The sequence below is a fragment of the Sciurus carolinensis genome, chromosome 10 (assembly GCF_902686445.1).
Source record: "Sciurus carolinensis chromosome 10, mSciCar1.2, whole genome shotgun sequence".
In the NCBI taxonomy this organism is placed as follows: Eukaryota; Metazoa; Chordata; class Mammalia; order Rodentia; family Sciuridae; genus Sciurus; species Sciurus carolinensis.
In genome coordinates, this window is record NC_062222.1 from 73,194,637 (window position 1) to 73,209,699 (window position 15,063).

The 15,063-nt window shown below is 37.2% G+C and overlaps 1 long non-coding RNA gene and 1 other non-coding gene across 5 annotated transcripts; one reads left to right on the forward strand and one right to left on the reverse strand.

Moving 5' to 3' along the window:
• Positions 1-4,417: 4,417 nt before the first annotated feature.
• On the reverse strand, positions 4,418-4,490 carry Trnam-cau (transfer RNA methionine (anticodon CAU)). Its single transcript has one exon. It is a non-coding gene; the product is annotated as a tRNA-Met (tRNA).
• Positions 4,491-5,655: 1,165 nt separating this feature from the next.
• On the forward strand, positions 5,656-14,414 carry LOC124994768 (uncharacterized). 4 transcript variants are annotated; one of them, XR_007110548.1, is made up of 7 exons: positions 5,656-5,999; positions 6,311-6,476; positions 6,878-6,904; positions 9,719-9,787; positions 10,530-10,596; positions 10,820-10,899; positions 12,131-12,474. It is a non-coding gene; the product is annotated as an uncharacterized LOC124994768 (long non-coding RNA). The 4 variants fall into 4 exon arrangements; XR_007110550.1 differs by lacking the exons at positions 5,656-5,999; positions 12,131-12,474 and adding exons at positions 6,006-6,156; positions 12,524-14,414; XR_007110547.1 differs by lacking the exon at positions 5,656-5,999 and adding an exon at positions 6,006-6,156.
• The last annotated feature ends 649 nt before the right edge of the window (positions 14,415-15,063 follow it).

Consider the following 15,063-nt stretch of genomic DNA (forward strand, 5'->3'; position numbering starts at 1 on the left):
AAGTAGAATGCTATTATTACATAGAGACTAAAAACAACAAAAAGAAAAAGGAAAACTAATTTTTAAAGTATTTAAAATCCATTTTAGGATTTAATACTTGGGATATTCTCACCTCTGCACATTCTAGCTATAATGTAGTCGCCTTGATTTTTTTCAAGGCTCTATAAAATTTACTTTGTTTGCAACTAGATTTAAGTACCTTGTATAGAGAAACAGAAGGCACAGCTCCTTTTTTCAGCTTTCTTCTTATGCCATAGGACTCAAAGTCACTTTCTTGAAAATGTTTGGAACACAGTATAGCACCTGGTCCTGGAATCCAGATCTTTTTGCTTCTGGGGTCCACACGATTAACAGCTCTGATCCATTTTGAGCGCTGTATGGTATCAGTTGGAAATCTATAGCAATCATATTAAAGTGCCATTAACATGAAAATACTATAGTAATACTACAGTAATATTTTTATATAAATCCATTAATTAACTGCTATAAACATAACATCCAGTTAACTAAGTTTAATTTATTTGATTTGTTTTTAAAGTTGATTTCTTTTTGAATTCAGAAGTTCAATATGTAAGTAATTATCTGTTTCAAGTTGAATAGGGACAATTCATGTTAAAAATCCTACCACTTTTTCTTCTCACTGCTTATACTTTAAGAGAATCTGTTCTTATTTAAATGGTTAAAGAATACTTGTGGGCTGTGGTGACTTTAAACCGTGTTTACACTCCTCCATTGGCACTCCTCCTTTCGACTACCTTTTAAGAGGTGGAGCCTAATTCTCTCTTTGAGTAAGAGCTGGAATTACTTTAGATTCTTGGCTAAAAAACAGATTCTTTGCTAAAGCAGAAGTGACAGTGAGAAAGCAGACACCAGATTATAAAAGGCACAGAAGCTTCCTTCTTTCAACTGAATGGTTTTGCCCTGGGGAAATTATCTGTTGCATTATAAGCAGTCCTGTACCGAGGACTTCTTGTGGAGAAATTTAGGGCTCCTGCCATAGGCCATGGGAATTAGCCTTTTTGAAAGCATATCCTTCAGCCCCAGTCAGGATTTCAGGTGACTGCAATCTTATGAGATATCAGTATAATCCACTGATCCAGCTAATTCACTCAATTCCTACTCTTGAAAATGTGATAATGTTTCCATTGAATTTTGATGTCACTTCTTATGGAGCAGTGGAAAAAAAGTACATTTACTATACTCAATTCCCATCCCCACACACCTTTTTGACGGTACCTTTTTTCACTAGCCTTGAACATGGAAAAAAAAAAAAAAAAAGAATATAAAAATTACCTTGCATTTCTCTGTTTTTAATCCCAGCCAAATTAATGTTTGGAAACTTCTGAAATAAACATAATGAAAATGACAAACTAAATAGCTTAGTGCAGTGATATATGCCTGTAATCCCAGCTACTCAGGAGGCTAAGGCAGGAGGATTGCAAGTAAAAAGTCAACCTGTTCAACTTAGCAAGATCTTGCCTCAAAAATTAAAAATAAATAAATAAAAAGGTGCTCAGTGGTAGAACATCCAATCAGCATGTGTAAGGACCTGTGTTCAATTCCTAGCACTGAAGGAAAAGAAAATCTCAAAGCTATTCTTTCCGTACCCGCCTGCTGAACTTATCTTAGAAACAGACTTATAGGTAGATGGAGGTGTATGTCTATATATGCTTTTGTATATTTTAATATTTAAAAGCACTGAGACTGGTGAAAATTTTAATTTCCTCAGTTAATGGTTAGAGAAATAATATAGTAGAATGGTCAAACATAAATCTGAGATACTCTAAATTATTTTAAGAAAGAAAATGGAATTGGAAGGTTTATATTTAAGTCTCAATAACCTTTTAGAAGTTGTGTGATCTTTCAATCTGATTCTCCTCACAGAGCTCTAATAAGATCTACATAAAACTACAAATGCATTCCAAAGCACTTTCTAAAGTGTATAGTACTATCCAAAGTTTGTTCTTTCCTAGGAACAACTAATTCCAGTTCTGGGATTTTCATTTTACTATTCCAGGAAAATAATGATACTTATCAAGAAAGAACAGAGAATTGTTTTTTGAATAAAGGCGAGGAAAATCTCTTTTCACTAGTTTTTTCTTAACTAATGGCACATGTTTGTGAAGCATCCTTTTCACAAATGGGGTATAATTTCTAATCATGCAAGGAACCATAATAGACAGGCTGGTTTACCAAATTATAGACCCATCCCTGATTCTCGGCTTCCCAAACGGTATACCTGGCAAATACATGGGGTAGCTTGCGATACCTGGAGCCCCAGAATAGTTACTTCAAGTCAACCCCAAAGAGTTTTGTCAGCTTTCTCTAAAAGTATTGTAGAAGTATTTTGTATGCATAAAATGCCATGGAAAAGATTGGGAAATGCTGCCCATTAACCATTATGACTAACCAGCTGGAGTTCTGAACAAAATAAAATTGGCAATAATACCTAATTCTAATTTTAAATAATTTGGTTTGTGATATATATACCTTAAAAGATTTCAGGACATGCACTCAGATTTTTATATGAAAAGAACTCAATGATCAAAAAGTTTAAAAAGATGGCTGCTTTAAGCAATGGCAAATTAATTGTTCTCTCCTTCCCATTACTTTGCTGAGCCTGTATCAGTGTTCCACTTTATGTGTTGAATATATAGCCCTTGCTGCTCTGCCACTGACTTATTTTTGAAAGGGACATGTTTTTTTCTCTTCCTCTCTACCTGCTCCTCCTTAATATCTGCCCCTCCCTAATCTCCAGGGAAACAAAATTACCTTTCTACCCCATCCTAAGTAGAATTATCTGACCTTCAGCACACACCCACCACAGGAACTAAGTAATTCAGACTTTGGGAATGGCACCAGAAGATCTCAGAAATGGCTAACTCCCAAATTAACAAGTGAATTATAACTCCAATAGAGAATACATGGAATGGAGCCTTTGAAGGACTTCTTAAAAAACCAAAAACAAACAAACAAAAAAACTGATAGAATCACAGCCTCTGGAACTTGAATCCCCTGTTTCTCCTTTGTTAGCAACACAGAAAAACTTCTTTTTCCTTTTTTCCTGGATTGGCAACAAGAACAAGCACCAAACTTTCGGTAACAAGCCCTTACCATAGAATCCATATTAGCTTGTTGCTAGGATTAACTAAGTTATATTTTAACTTTTATTCCTGTCTGTTTTCTCCTTACAACTCCCTAGGTGTCAGGACGATAAAGATGCCTCTTTTCCAGTCAGACATTTTCATTCAGTGCATACCTACATTAACAGAAACATATAGAGGAAATGCAATTCAGATTGGAAGAGGGAATATAAGGAAAGATCACAGAGGAGTCTGGAATGTGTCTTTTTAACATTGAAAAGTCCCAAATCCTCCTTCAGGGAAGATCATGATTAAATTTGCATTTCAGAAAAATTGCCTCCAGGAATCTGGAAAATGGAATGAATAACTATAGCAGATTATCAGAGTGGGGAGAATTTCAAGGCACAGTCACCAAGATTAGAAACAGCCCAAGAGGACTAAGAAAGTGCTCACTAGATTTAGCAAGATTCCAGGTGAACTCCTGTCACTGCTGTGTCATTAGAGGGGTACTAGCAGTTGTGGGGCTGCAGTATGTTGGAAAGCCAGTGGGGCTTAAGGAAGTAGGTATATGCTCCTGGTGGGCTTTTGCTTTTCTTTTTCTCTCTCTTTCTTTCTTATTTTTTTTTTTTTTTAATATTTTTGGTACCAGGGATTAAACCTAGGGGCACTTAACAACTAAGTCACATCCCCATCCCTTTTTTAAAAAATATGAGACAGGGCCTTGCTACACTGACTTCCAGACTGCCCTGGAACTTGAGATCCTCTACCCTCAGTCTCCTAAATTGCTGGGATTACAGACATGCATCACCACTCTGGACTAGGCTCCTGTTTTGAGGAGCCTACTTTTAAAGGAAGGAGAGTGGTATGGTAGTGCGGAGATTCACACAAGTTTAAGAGTTGTGGGAGAGTTTAAAAATGGGAGTAAAGCTCGGGGTGTAGCTTCCTGGTAATTTACCTGCTTTCCAAGTGCAAAGTCTGGGATTAGCGGGAAAAATAAAAAATAAAAAAATAAAGTAAGGTCCGTATGTTTACTGGCTTCAGGCAAGTGAACAGAAGATAGTTTAAAAGAAAACGGAGGGCTGGGGATATAGCTCAGTTGATAGAGTGTTTGCCTCGCAAGCACAAGGACCTGGGTTCAAATCCCCAGCACTGCAAATAAATAAATAAATAATTTTAAAAAACGGGGTTGTGGGGGTGCCAGAGTTGTGGCTGTGTGGTAGAGCGCTTGCCTAGCGTGTGTGAGGCACTGGGTTTGATTCTCAGCACTGCGTATAAATAAATAAAACAAACGTTCATCAACAACTTAAAAATTTTTTTTTCTATTTTTTTTTTTTTGGTAGTGCTGGGGATTGAACCCAGGGCCTTGTGCTTATGAGGTAAGCACTCTACCAACTGAGCTATACCCCCAGGCCAAGTTTTTTAAAAAATAAGAAAAAGAGAAGGAACCAACTGATAAGGTCAGGAGGAAACAGGAGAGTACACAATTAAAACAACAAAAGAAATAGCTAAAACTCCTTAACATAAACATAAATAGCTAAAACTCCTTAACCTGATATTTAAATTATTCTGTAATTTATGTCCTAAGTACCTTTCCACTCCTCTACATTTTATCTGCATTTTCCATTTCTTTACTTTGTTCCATGCTATTCCTACTTAAGGGTTACTCTTCTACCACTACCACCCCTGAAGCATTTTTATTTTTGGTAGTGACATTGAACACAGGGGCGCTTTACCAACGAGTTACATCCACATCCGCTGCCTTTTTTGAGACAGGATCTCGCTAAATTGCTTAGGACCTCACTAAATTGCTAAGGCTGGCCTCCAATTTGCGATCTTCCTGCCTCAGCCTCCGGTCTCACTGGGATTACTGGCGTGCACCACCTTGCCCGACATGAAACTATTTATCTTCTACATCTTGTTAATATTTTAATAGGCTATCCCAGGGACTACATGTCTTCTGTCCGTGAGGATCTATTTTACCCACTCTTCTACAGTTTAGTATGCCTTCAACATTGATTTGAATGGTCTCCATCAACCTGCACCATAAATGAGAGTTCAGATGGAACTGATATGAAATTCCGTCTCCACTCTTGGGCAATATGAAGTTTCTTTTACATGACCAGATCCACCCAGAATCGTACCGGCCTGTAGAGCTCGACCAATAGTACCGATAATTTGCAATGTTATGCTGCACAGGCCAAAACTGATCTGTACTCATACTCTGGGAGAAGCCACGTACTCTAATGGGGGCCATGCTTACAACAGTCTTCCCAACTGTCCTCCCCTCCGGTCGCCTCATTTTAAATGAGACCCACTCCTTTTGAGCAACCTAACTCAAAATTCATTAGGCAAAGCGCCAGGCAGTGGGAAACGATCTGCAGTTTGAAGGAAAACAGAGGAAGAGGAAAGCGAAGAACCCTAACTTCAGACGCTCCTCGGTTCCGCTCCCTGCCCCACGACACACACGTCACCTCGACGGCGCGACGCATCGCCCGGCCCCGCCCCACACGGCCTACGCCCGCCAGGCTCTGCAGCGAGCTTGATGGCGGCTCAGTTACTCTCACACGCACTGGTGGAAGGAGAGGCCGCGCTCTCGGCTCAGCACGGTGTCTCGGGTGCTACAGCCCACTGCAGAGCAACTTCGGGTCATCTTGTTATGTGGGGCTCCACCTCGGGGTTCCCGCGACACCTTGAATCACGATAAATTTAGCTCCGCCCGTTGACTCCGCCGCTACGGACTTTATTTATGAGGGAAGGCGGGCTTTAGAGGCGCGACACTCCCATCCTGCTTCTCCGTAGGTTCAGCGCTTGGCACCCTAGCCTATCGCAGGCCACGTCGTGTGGCAGCAGCCAATCGGAAAGTCGGTGGCATTAAGACGCGCCCTTGACCGCTCCTTCTCGGCTGTCGGGTGCTCGGTGGGTTTAGCTGTGACTGGATTGTTTTCCTCCGGGTTTTCTTACTTGGGATCAATCCGGCTCCATCGCGCGTTTTGTGAGACCAATTCTGAGAATGCGAAACAGAGAGAAAGGGCCAAAATTGAGGCGAATCTGAGGCATGCTGATGGGACTTAGGGTGCGATCTCTGAAACTGAATGGAGGATATGGGGAGAAGGGATATAAAGGGGACAAATAAAACGCGGTGTCCTACAAGTGTCGAAGACAAAATCTGGGCAAAAGAAAGTGATTTACTGAGCTGCGAATCATTTTCCTTTTATTTTATCTTGTAGTTCTCTGATTCGGAGAGAATGTAGGAGCTGTTGTCTGGTTGGCTTTAAAAATGTGATTCCAGAGGAGCTTGAGTGAAGAGTCTGAAGTGAGCATGCTCCGACTCTTCATTCAAAGAACCCCCTTCTGCACGGTACTTGGCTACTTAGAGGGAATCAAGGAAATGAGGTAAGGTCCTTGGGGCTCTCAGAAGCCTTCGGTGCAATGGGGACTCGTCAATAGCAGTGATGGAGGCACGAGAGAAAGGGCAGTCACGTTTTGGTTGGGCACTCATAGCTTTCAGAATTGAGAAGATTTTAGAACATTATCTTAGTTAAGCTTTGCGTGTTTGTGCTATGAGATTTCAATTTTCATGGAAGTTTGAAAATGGGCCAAGTCAGGGCACAATTTTTATTTTTTCTTTGAATATTATTGCCTTTGTCCACTAAGTGGCTTTTTTCTATCCTGCATGGTGTTGGAGGCCACTTTTAGAAAACAACAGTTTTTTTGTTTCTTTATCTAACTCATAATTCCAAATTTCCAGTCCTAAAAAATTCATTGCTTCTTTTTTTCCTTTTTATTTTGTCTAGATTCCAGCCAGAAAGATTGGGGACAAGGTATTATTTATTCACATCTACTTTGCATTATAATGTGCTCATATCTTATTTGAATGAAACTAATAAGATCTTTTGCTTATGTTTTATTAAAAATCACGTGGCCTAGTGATAGTCCATGTACTTTGGAAAGATTGGTAACTGGGGAATGTGCAGAGCAAATGCTTTGCTTGGCTGTTAAGATGTTCAACAAAGGCTAGGAGCTGGGTAAAAATATGGGGTCAGTTAGTTGGACTATTATTATTGCGTACTATTCTAGTTCTCAACCAGTTAGGACCTGAATTACTGGGTGGGGGGTGCACAAGCCTGTAATCCCAGGGGTTTGGGAGACAGGAAGGAGGATCCAGAGTTCAAAGCCAGCCTCAGCAAAAGGGAGGCACTAAGCAACTCAGTGAGACCCTGTCTCTAAATAAAATACAAAATAGGGCTGGTAATGTGGCTCAGTGGTGGAGTGCCCCTGAGTTCAATCCCTAGCACCCGCCCCCCAAAAAAGACCTGAATTAGGCTAAATGGAAATGGTAACATTACTGTTTTCATCATCTTTAAGAAAAAAATTGCCTTATATATTTGTAACAGTTTAAGAGAGAAATACCATATAGTTAGTAGATTCAGTGTGTACAGTTCAGTTGATTTTAGTATTTGCTTAGAGTTGGGCAGGTATCACTGCACTGAATTTTAGAACTCTTTTTTTTTTTTTTTCTTTTGATATGGTATGCAGTCTCGCTGTGTTGTCCAACTAGGGCTCAAGTGATCCTCCTGTCTTAGCCTCCAGAGTAACCTGGACGGGTGGGTACATGTGCCTGGCCAATTTGACATTTTTATCACCCAAAAAAGAAATCCCATTCTTATTAGCTGAGCTTTTCAGTGTGCATTGCACTGTTCGTTGTTCTTTATATACATGGAATCATAAACTAACATAAGGGATTTTGTGACCAACTTATTTAACATCAGAGTTCTTCCATGTTGTAACATGTATTACTACTTAATTTTGCTTTTGTTGCTGAATTTTTTTTTTTTTTTTTTTTTTTTTTAAATCAATATACCACATTTTAGGGGGCTGAGGAGATAACTCAGTCGGTAGAGTGTTTGCCTTGTAAGCACAAGGCCCTGGGTTCGATCCCCAGCACCCCCCCCAAAAAAAAATACCACATTTTATTTATTCATTAGACGATACACATTTGAGTTAACAGTTCTTGTTGGCCATTATGAATAAGGATGCTGTAAACATTAATGTATAAGTTTTTGTTTCTTTTGAGTACACCAAAGCATGGAATTTCTGGGTCACATGGTAATTATATTTAACATCTTGAGGAGCTGCCAGACTATTTTCCAAAGCGACTGCACCATATTACATTCTTACCTGGCATGGATGAGGTTTCCAATTTTGCCACATTTTCATAAGTGTGAAGTGAGACCTCATTGTGGTGGTTGCCTTTTTCTTTCTTTTTTTTTTTTTTTTTTTGGACTCAAAAGTTTGTAGTGAACCCATTAGAGGATGTTCCTTGTGTATAGAGACAATGTCTAAGGTGATTTTCAGTCCTTGGCACATGTGGGGTTTTTGTTGTTGTTGTAGATGGACACAATGCCTTTATTTTGTTTATGAGGTGCTGAGGCTCAAACCTAGTACCTCACACATGCTAGGCAAGCACTGTACCACTGAACTACAGCCCCAGCCGGTCACATGTTTTTCTGCTATGTCATATGTGTTCCTGAGGAAAAAAAAATTCATTTCAGCAAAATTATGCATTTGAAAGTTTATGAAAAAGAAAATAGGGGTAGACTACTCAAAACCTATGCAAATCAAATCACTCAGGAAAAAAAGTGATTGCTACGTGAAGAGTTGCTTTTATGTTCCTACCCCATTTTAGGTAACTTCAAAGGAAGAAACCCACAGTAGGCATAAAAAGGGCAAACTGTTAGGCACTGAGACATTAGGAATGGAAGTGGAGTTCTGGGCTAATGCACTGTTCCTAAAATGGTTTCAGGCTAGGGTAACCAGTTGAGAGCCTGGAGGGAGAGACAATAATGGAGCTGGTTTGGGAGCCAGTTCAGTATCTGAAGTGAGGGCTGTTTTCTTTCCTGCTTAATTGGATTCCAATGGTTATGACCCTCTAGGAAAGAAGAAACAAAGTGGTTCTCACATTATTCTGACAATTTTTTTGAAGGGAAAATTAGATTATGAGAATATGAATATCTAAGTAAGCAGTCTTTACTTAGGTGTATTCTTTCTCGCACGTGTGTGTGTAGTAATATATGTATAGTTTATCTTGCACGTGTGTATGTAGTACATATAAATTACTGAAGTGATGCTGTGTTCCTTTTGGAAAATTTCTAGAATATAAGAAAATTCATATTATAGAGTATTTTGACTGCATTTTTTTGGTAGCTTTTTCTTTTTAATTGTTCTTGGTGGAAGTGGTAATTATTAAGTTAGTGAGAACTGTTTTATAGCAGAATGTCAGATTTGCTTAAATATAAGCCTATTCAAACAAACAACTCACAGAAGCCAGAAAGAAGGGGTTACTGCTCTAGATAGACTTAGACTAACTACTTCAGGATAGGGAAATATTTAATATGACTTTTTTGTGCCTTTTGCTATTTAGTGGTGACATTGAGGCTCTCAATTTGATTATTTGGTTATATCTTTCCTCTAGTAACTTCATATCCAGTGATTAAATCTTTTCACTGCTGTTCACATAATGAACCATTGTGATTATTGAATACTTAAATGAGGATATGTAAGCCTTACTAAAGATAGTGTTAATTGCAAAAGGCATTGACCATTGTACAAAATAATTTAAAATACCGCTTTTTCAGGAATTAACTCTTGAAGAAATGGGAAAAGACATGTGGATCTTGGAAGAGAATTCTAAATATGCAGAGAAGGTAGTATATTTTTCTGTTTTATATTTATTAAGTAGTCATGAAACTATAGCAACAACTTGGAAAAGGAGGATTGTCCAAGCAAAAACTGAATTTGTAAAGACTGGTGTTATTTCATTACCTATTTTATGGTAGGGAATCTTGTTTATTGTCTACTTAGGAAAGAATAATAACAGCTAATCAGTTACTGTGTGCCAGGCATTGAGCTAAGCTTGCAAGTTGTTTTTTCAAACTGTTTCTCACAATAACCCTACAAAACCAGACATACAGTTTGCAGTTACTGAGACCAGCCTCTTGCTTGTTAAGCATATCCTTTTTTCAGATACTTGGCTAGTTCTACTAGAACTTCTCAATTTGTTGTCCTGCTATATAACTAACTCATTTTTGCTGAATTTTTCATCCTTTGAGTTCTCTGTTGTTTTCTTCAGAAAGCATTGGGATTTTGAATTTTTTTGGTGAACAAATTTAAAGACTGTCCTTAACTTTTTCACTTAATATTTTGTTGTTTGAATACAGATAGAGATTTGCCCTCACAGTTAACTTTTGTAGGGAAAAATAATACTTATTATACCACTGTTTCTGTGGGTCACTGTTTGAGGAGTGAGTTGTTTTGGCTCAGTTACCTGCCCCCCCAAATACATATGCAAGATATATAATTGAAGGTCTGTGTATGTGGTACTGGGTACTGAACCCTGGGGCACTTTACCACTGAGCTATCTTCCCAACTTTTTTCTTTCTTTTTTAGAACAGGGTCTTGCAAAGTTGCTGAGACTGGCTCTAAACTTGGAATCCTCCTGCTTCAGTTTCCCAAGGTGCTGGAATTTTAAAGGGCTAAGCAATGGGGAAAAAAAATTATGAATAGAGCTTCAAATTAAGTATAAATGTCCAATGATTAAACTTTTTCCACTGCTGTTCACATCATGATTTGTTGTGATTAATGTATGTGGATGAGGACATAATAGAAAAAGCCATGAGACAAATATATGATGTAATTTCTATACATTGATTTACCTATTTGAATGTTTTCCCTTGTAGGACTAAAATTGAAGGTTTTTCTTAGAATATCATTTGTCATATTCATTTGATCAAGAATTTGAAGATTTATATGTAATAAGGTAAGAGATTTATAAAATAAGTCTTCATAAAAGAACACAAAGAACAAAAGTTTGACATTTAAGTATGATGTAGATACTGTGCTCTGAAATAAAGTTCTTTTCTTATTTTAGCTTTCTAAGAAAAATGTAATTTTCCAGATTATCAAACTGACTCAGGAATAATTGGAGGGGTAGAAGATGGGATTTTTTTTGTGTGTGTGTGCGCTTGGGGATTTGAATCTAGGGCCTCATGCATCCAGTCAAGCACTTTACTACTGAGCCACATCCCCAGCTCTAAGAAGGGACTTTTTTTTTTGCGGTGCTGGGGATTGAACCCAGGCCCTTGTCCTTACAAAGAAGGGACTTTTAATAGTGATCTTTTAAATATTTTTAGTTGTAGATGGACACAATGCCTTTATTCTTTTTTTTTTTTTTTTTTTTTTTTTTTTTTTTTTTTTTTTTTTGCCACTAATATGATGCTGAGGACCAAACCCAGTGTCTCACATGTGCTAGGCAAGCACTCTACCACTGAGCTACAACCCCAGCCCCTAATAGTCATCTTTTGTTAGAAATAATGATATAATCCTTTCAGGCCTTGAAATTCTTAGAAATTATATTTTTCAGTTTATGTTTGTTTACTATTTGCTATTCTTTAAATGATTCATACATAATTCTAATGGAAGACTATCTGTAACATAATAGGAAAGTGGTGGGAGCTGAGAATCTCAAAATCTAATACCAACTCTGTCATTAATTGTGTCTTATAGCCATTTCCCAAATTTAAGAAATAGATTCACCCTGCAAAAAGAGAATTTTTTTTTTTTTTTTTTTTTTTGTCGTGCTGGGGATTGAACCCAGGGCCTTGTGCTTGCAAGGCAAGCACTCCACCAACTGAGCTATATCCCTAGCCCCAAAAAGAGAATTTTAATAACTTAATTTCATGTACACAAAAGTTGCTAAACCTAAAAGTTGATAAATTTTTTATAGTCCATATGGAAAAGATGTATGAAATAAATGCATTCAAAAATAATGAAGCGGGCTGGGGAGATAGCTCAGTTGGCAGAGTGCTCGCCTGTCAAGCATGAGGCCCTGGGTTTGATCCTCAGCACTGCAAAAGAAAAAAAAAGAAGCTAAAACATTTATAGAGGGGATGCTGCTGCTGTTTTGCTGAAATGTAACATGGAACTGTACTGGCTATTAGGGAACAAACTGTACAACTGACCATCTTGTTCCTTGTGGCTATTTTGTCTAGAACTTCACTATTTGAAGACTTCGACATTACTGAAATGAAAGGGGGAGTCACAATTCTCAAAGGAATATTTATGGACCATCTATAAATCCTAATATAAAGTGTTGTTCTTTAAATTATTTTAAACATTGTTCTATATTGAGTAATCCAGTCTTGAAACTAGCACTCTTTGAGAGAAACTTTGTGTTTATTTGATTCAGGACAAAACTTGGTAATAGTTCACTATAGGGCTGGGGAGATAGCTCAGCTGGTAGAGTGCTTGCCTCGCAAGCATAAGGCCCTGAGTTCGATCCCCAGTACTGCAAAAAAAAAAAAAAAAAAAAAAAAAAAAAAAAGTTCACTATAAAGAATTGAAAGTTGACTTTTGTGAAATATTGATTTTTTTTTTCTTTTTAGGTATAAGTAGTCTCAATATGTACAAGTATCAGTTACCATAGTAAGTGGTTAAAATTTTAGTTACCATTAACTGTAAATAGTTATATAAATTTTACTATTAGCTCTTTAGCTCATAAATTATTTTGCAAATAAAAAATGTACATCATCATCAGTGATCTGTCACTTTACTTCTTTCAAAGTCTGATGGTGACTGGTGACTGATAATTTATTCAGTTCTTGCACAGATAGCAAAGAGCATAGTTTGACTGCCTTGTCTCCCAGAAACTAAACTCATTTGACAGTTTACAAAAATGGATAATCAAAAGAAGGAATTGGTCAACAAAGATGACAGGGCAGTAAAGAAATGAAAATTGATAAAGCTGGAAGTGAAAATGGATGAAATTAGAAGATCTGAAAGTGGCAACTGCAAAGCAAAGAGTGGCAATCTAGGCCTGCAGGAAGCTACAGTGTGAACTATATTGAAGGTATAGTTAGTTGCTTCCATATCTTAATTTAAATTGTGCTAGGAATAGAAAACCATTTATAGTCAAAATTGAAGACTAATCAAAAACAGTTCCCAGTTTGGCTAGCTAGCTTTCAGGCCCAAGCACTGATGTTAAGTATTACATTGAAAGTAGTAGTTACAGTGAAACTGAAAATGAAAATTTTACTGCCAATAAAGACTGGTTTCATTATTTCAGAAGTCAGCATGAATTGATTAATGTTAATCTATTGGGTTAAGTTACAAGCTCAGATATAGGTACTACTATGAAATTTGCTCCTATATTCCAAAATATAATAGTCTTACTCTAAGGCTCAGTGGAATCCAACTTTGTAGGATTCAGATGCAATGTTATAGAAAGTAAAGTGGGCTAGGAAGAATTTGATACTGCTGCTGTTCAAGAGACAGTTCTAGAAAAGCCAGAGGAACTTAGTGAAGGTTAACCTCTTGGCATAAATGATAGAAGTGGTTGTGATATAAAAGATGAGCATACCTCAGAGGAAGTGATTTCAGCAAAAACCCTTCACATCAAACTCAGAGATATTTCATGACCTTGAAAGCAAAAAGGATAAAATGTTTGGTTCCTGTTCCTATTTCTATTCTCACTGCCTATTTGAAGTAAAATGAAGGCAAGTGCTTTTTAAACTACTCTTGATAAATTATTTACATTTTATAAAAACACTCATTTTTCAGCTTGTAATGTTTTTAATTTACAGTGAACTAAATACTAATTTTACAGTACAAAAAAGTTACAGAATAATGTTTTTGCATGTAATAATCAACATCAATTTTTTTCTGTGCTTTTTCATTTTTTCTTTTTAGGTATACATGATGGTAGAGTATAATTTGACTTATTTATACAAACATGGAATACATCTTACTCTAATTGGGATCCCAGTCTTGTGGTTATACATGACATAGAAATTCACTGTGGTATATTCCTGTATGTACATAGGAAAGTTATGTCAATCATTCCACTGTTTTTCCTATTCCTGTCCCCCTGTCCTTTGCCTTCAGAAGTCACAGAACAATTGTATATTTTTCCAAAAACTTAGATTGCATTGCTCCTGCATTTAAAACACATTAAACCAAATATAAATACATCAAGTCTATAGATATTTATTGTTATAATTCTATATTTACTTTTCATATTGCCTTTGTATGCTAATACCAAAGTTTTGAAATTATAGTATTGAATTTCTTGTATTTGGAGTTCATTTATCAATCCTTTTATAGGCCATACTTTAATAGAGATTGACAACATTTTCTAGTAAGATCCTAGAAAATATTTTAGGCTTTGAAGGCCATGTGATCAGTTACAGCTATTCAGCTCTGTATAGCAAAAAGCAGCCATAGACAATAACCACCATTGGGTGTGAATGTGTACCAATAAAATTTTATTTATGAATACGGAAATTTGAGTCTCATTGTCACATTTATTTATTTTATTTTTTAAGTACCAGGGATTGGACCCAGAGTTAATCACTGAGACACATCCTCAGCCTTTTTTATTGTGTATTTTGAGACAGGGTCTGGCTAAATTGCTGAAGCTGACTTTGAACTCATACTCCTGCCTCAACCTCCCAAACCACTGGGATTACCGGAATGCTGCACCACTCCTGGCTTGAAAAATTTTCTTGTTGCACTTTTTCTTTTTCAACTATTCCCACGGCCTGGAATTTCAGGGGAGGAGGCAAGGTTTGGAGGTTGCAGACTTAAGCTTCAATTGTTTTTAGGGGGAAAGTAGGAGTTATAATGAATCTTTTTTCCATACCAATGCATACTTCTAAGTACCTGGGAGTCTTTGGAATGGGATAATAGGAAGAGAGTTCAGAAGGTAAACTTTTCCTCTTGGCTCAAATGATGGTCCCACTTTGAAGTCAGATTTTTTTGGCACCTCTAGATAACTCTTGCAGATTTTAGAACATACTTGAAATTAGCCACTGCAAAACTAGTAATCTGCTTGAACTGATCTTTTTCAAACCTGCAAAGAAAAACTTCCATTTTGAAAATTGAACTGCACATCTAGGAAACAAACAGCATTGGGAAGAGTGCAGTG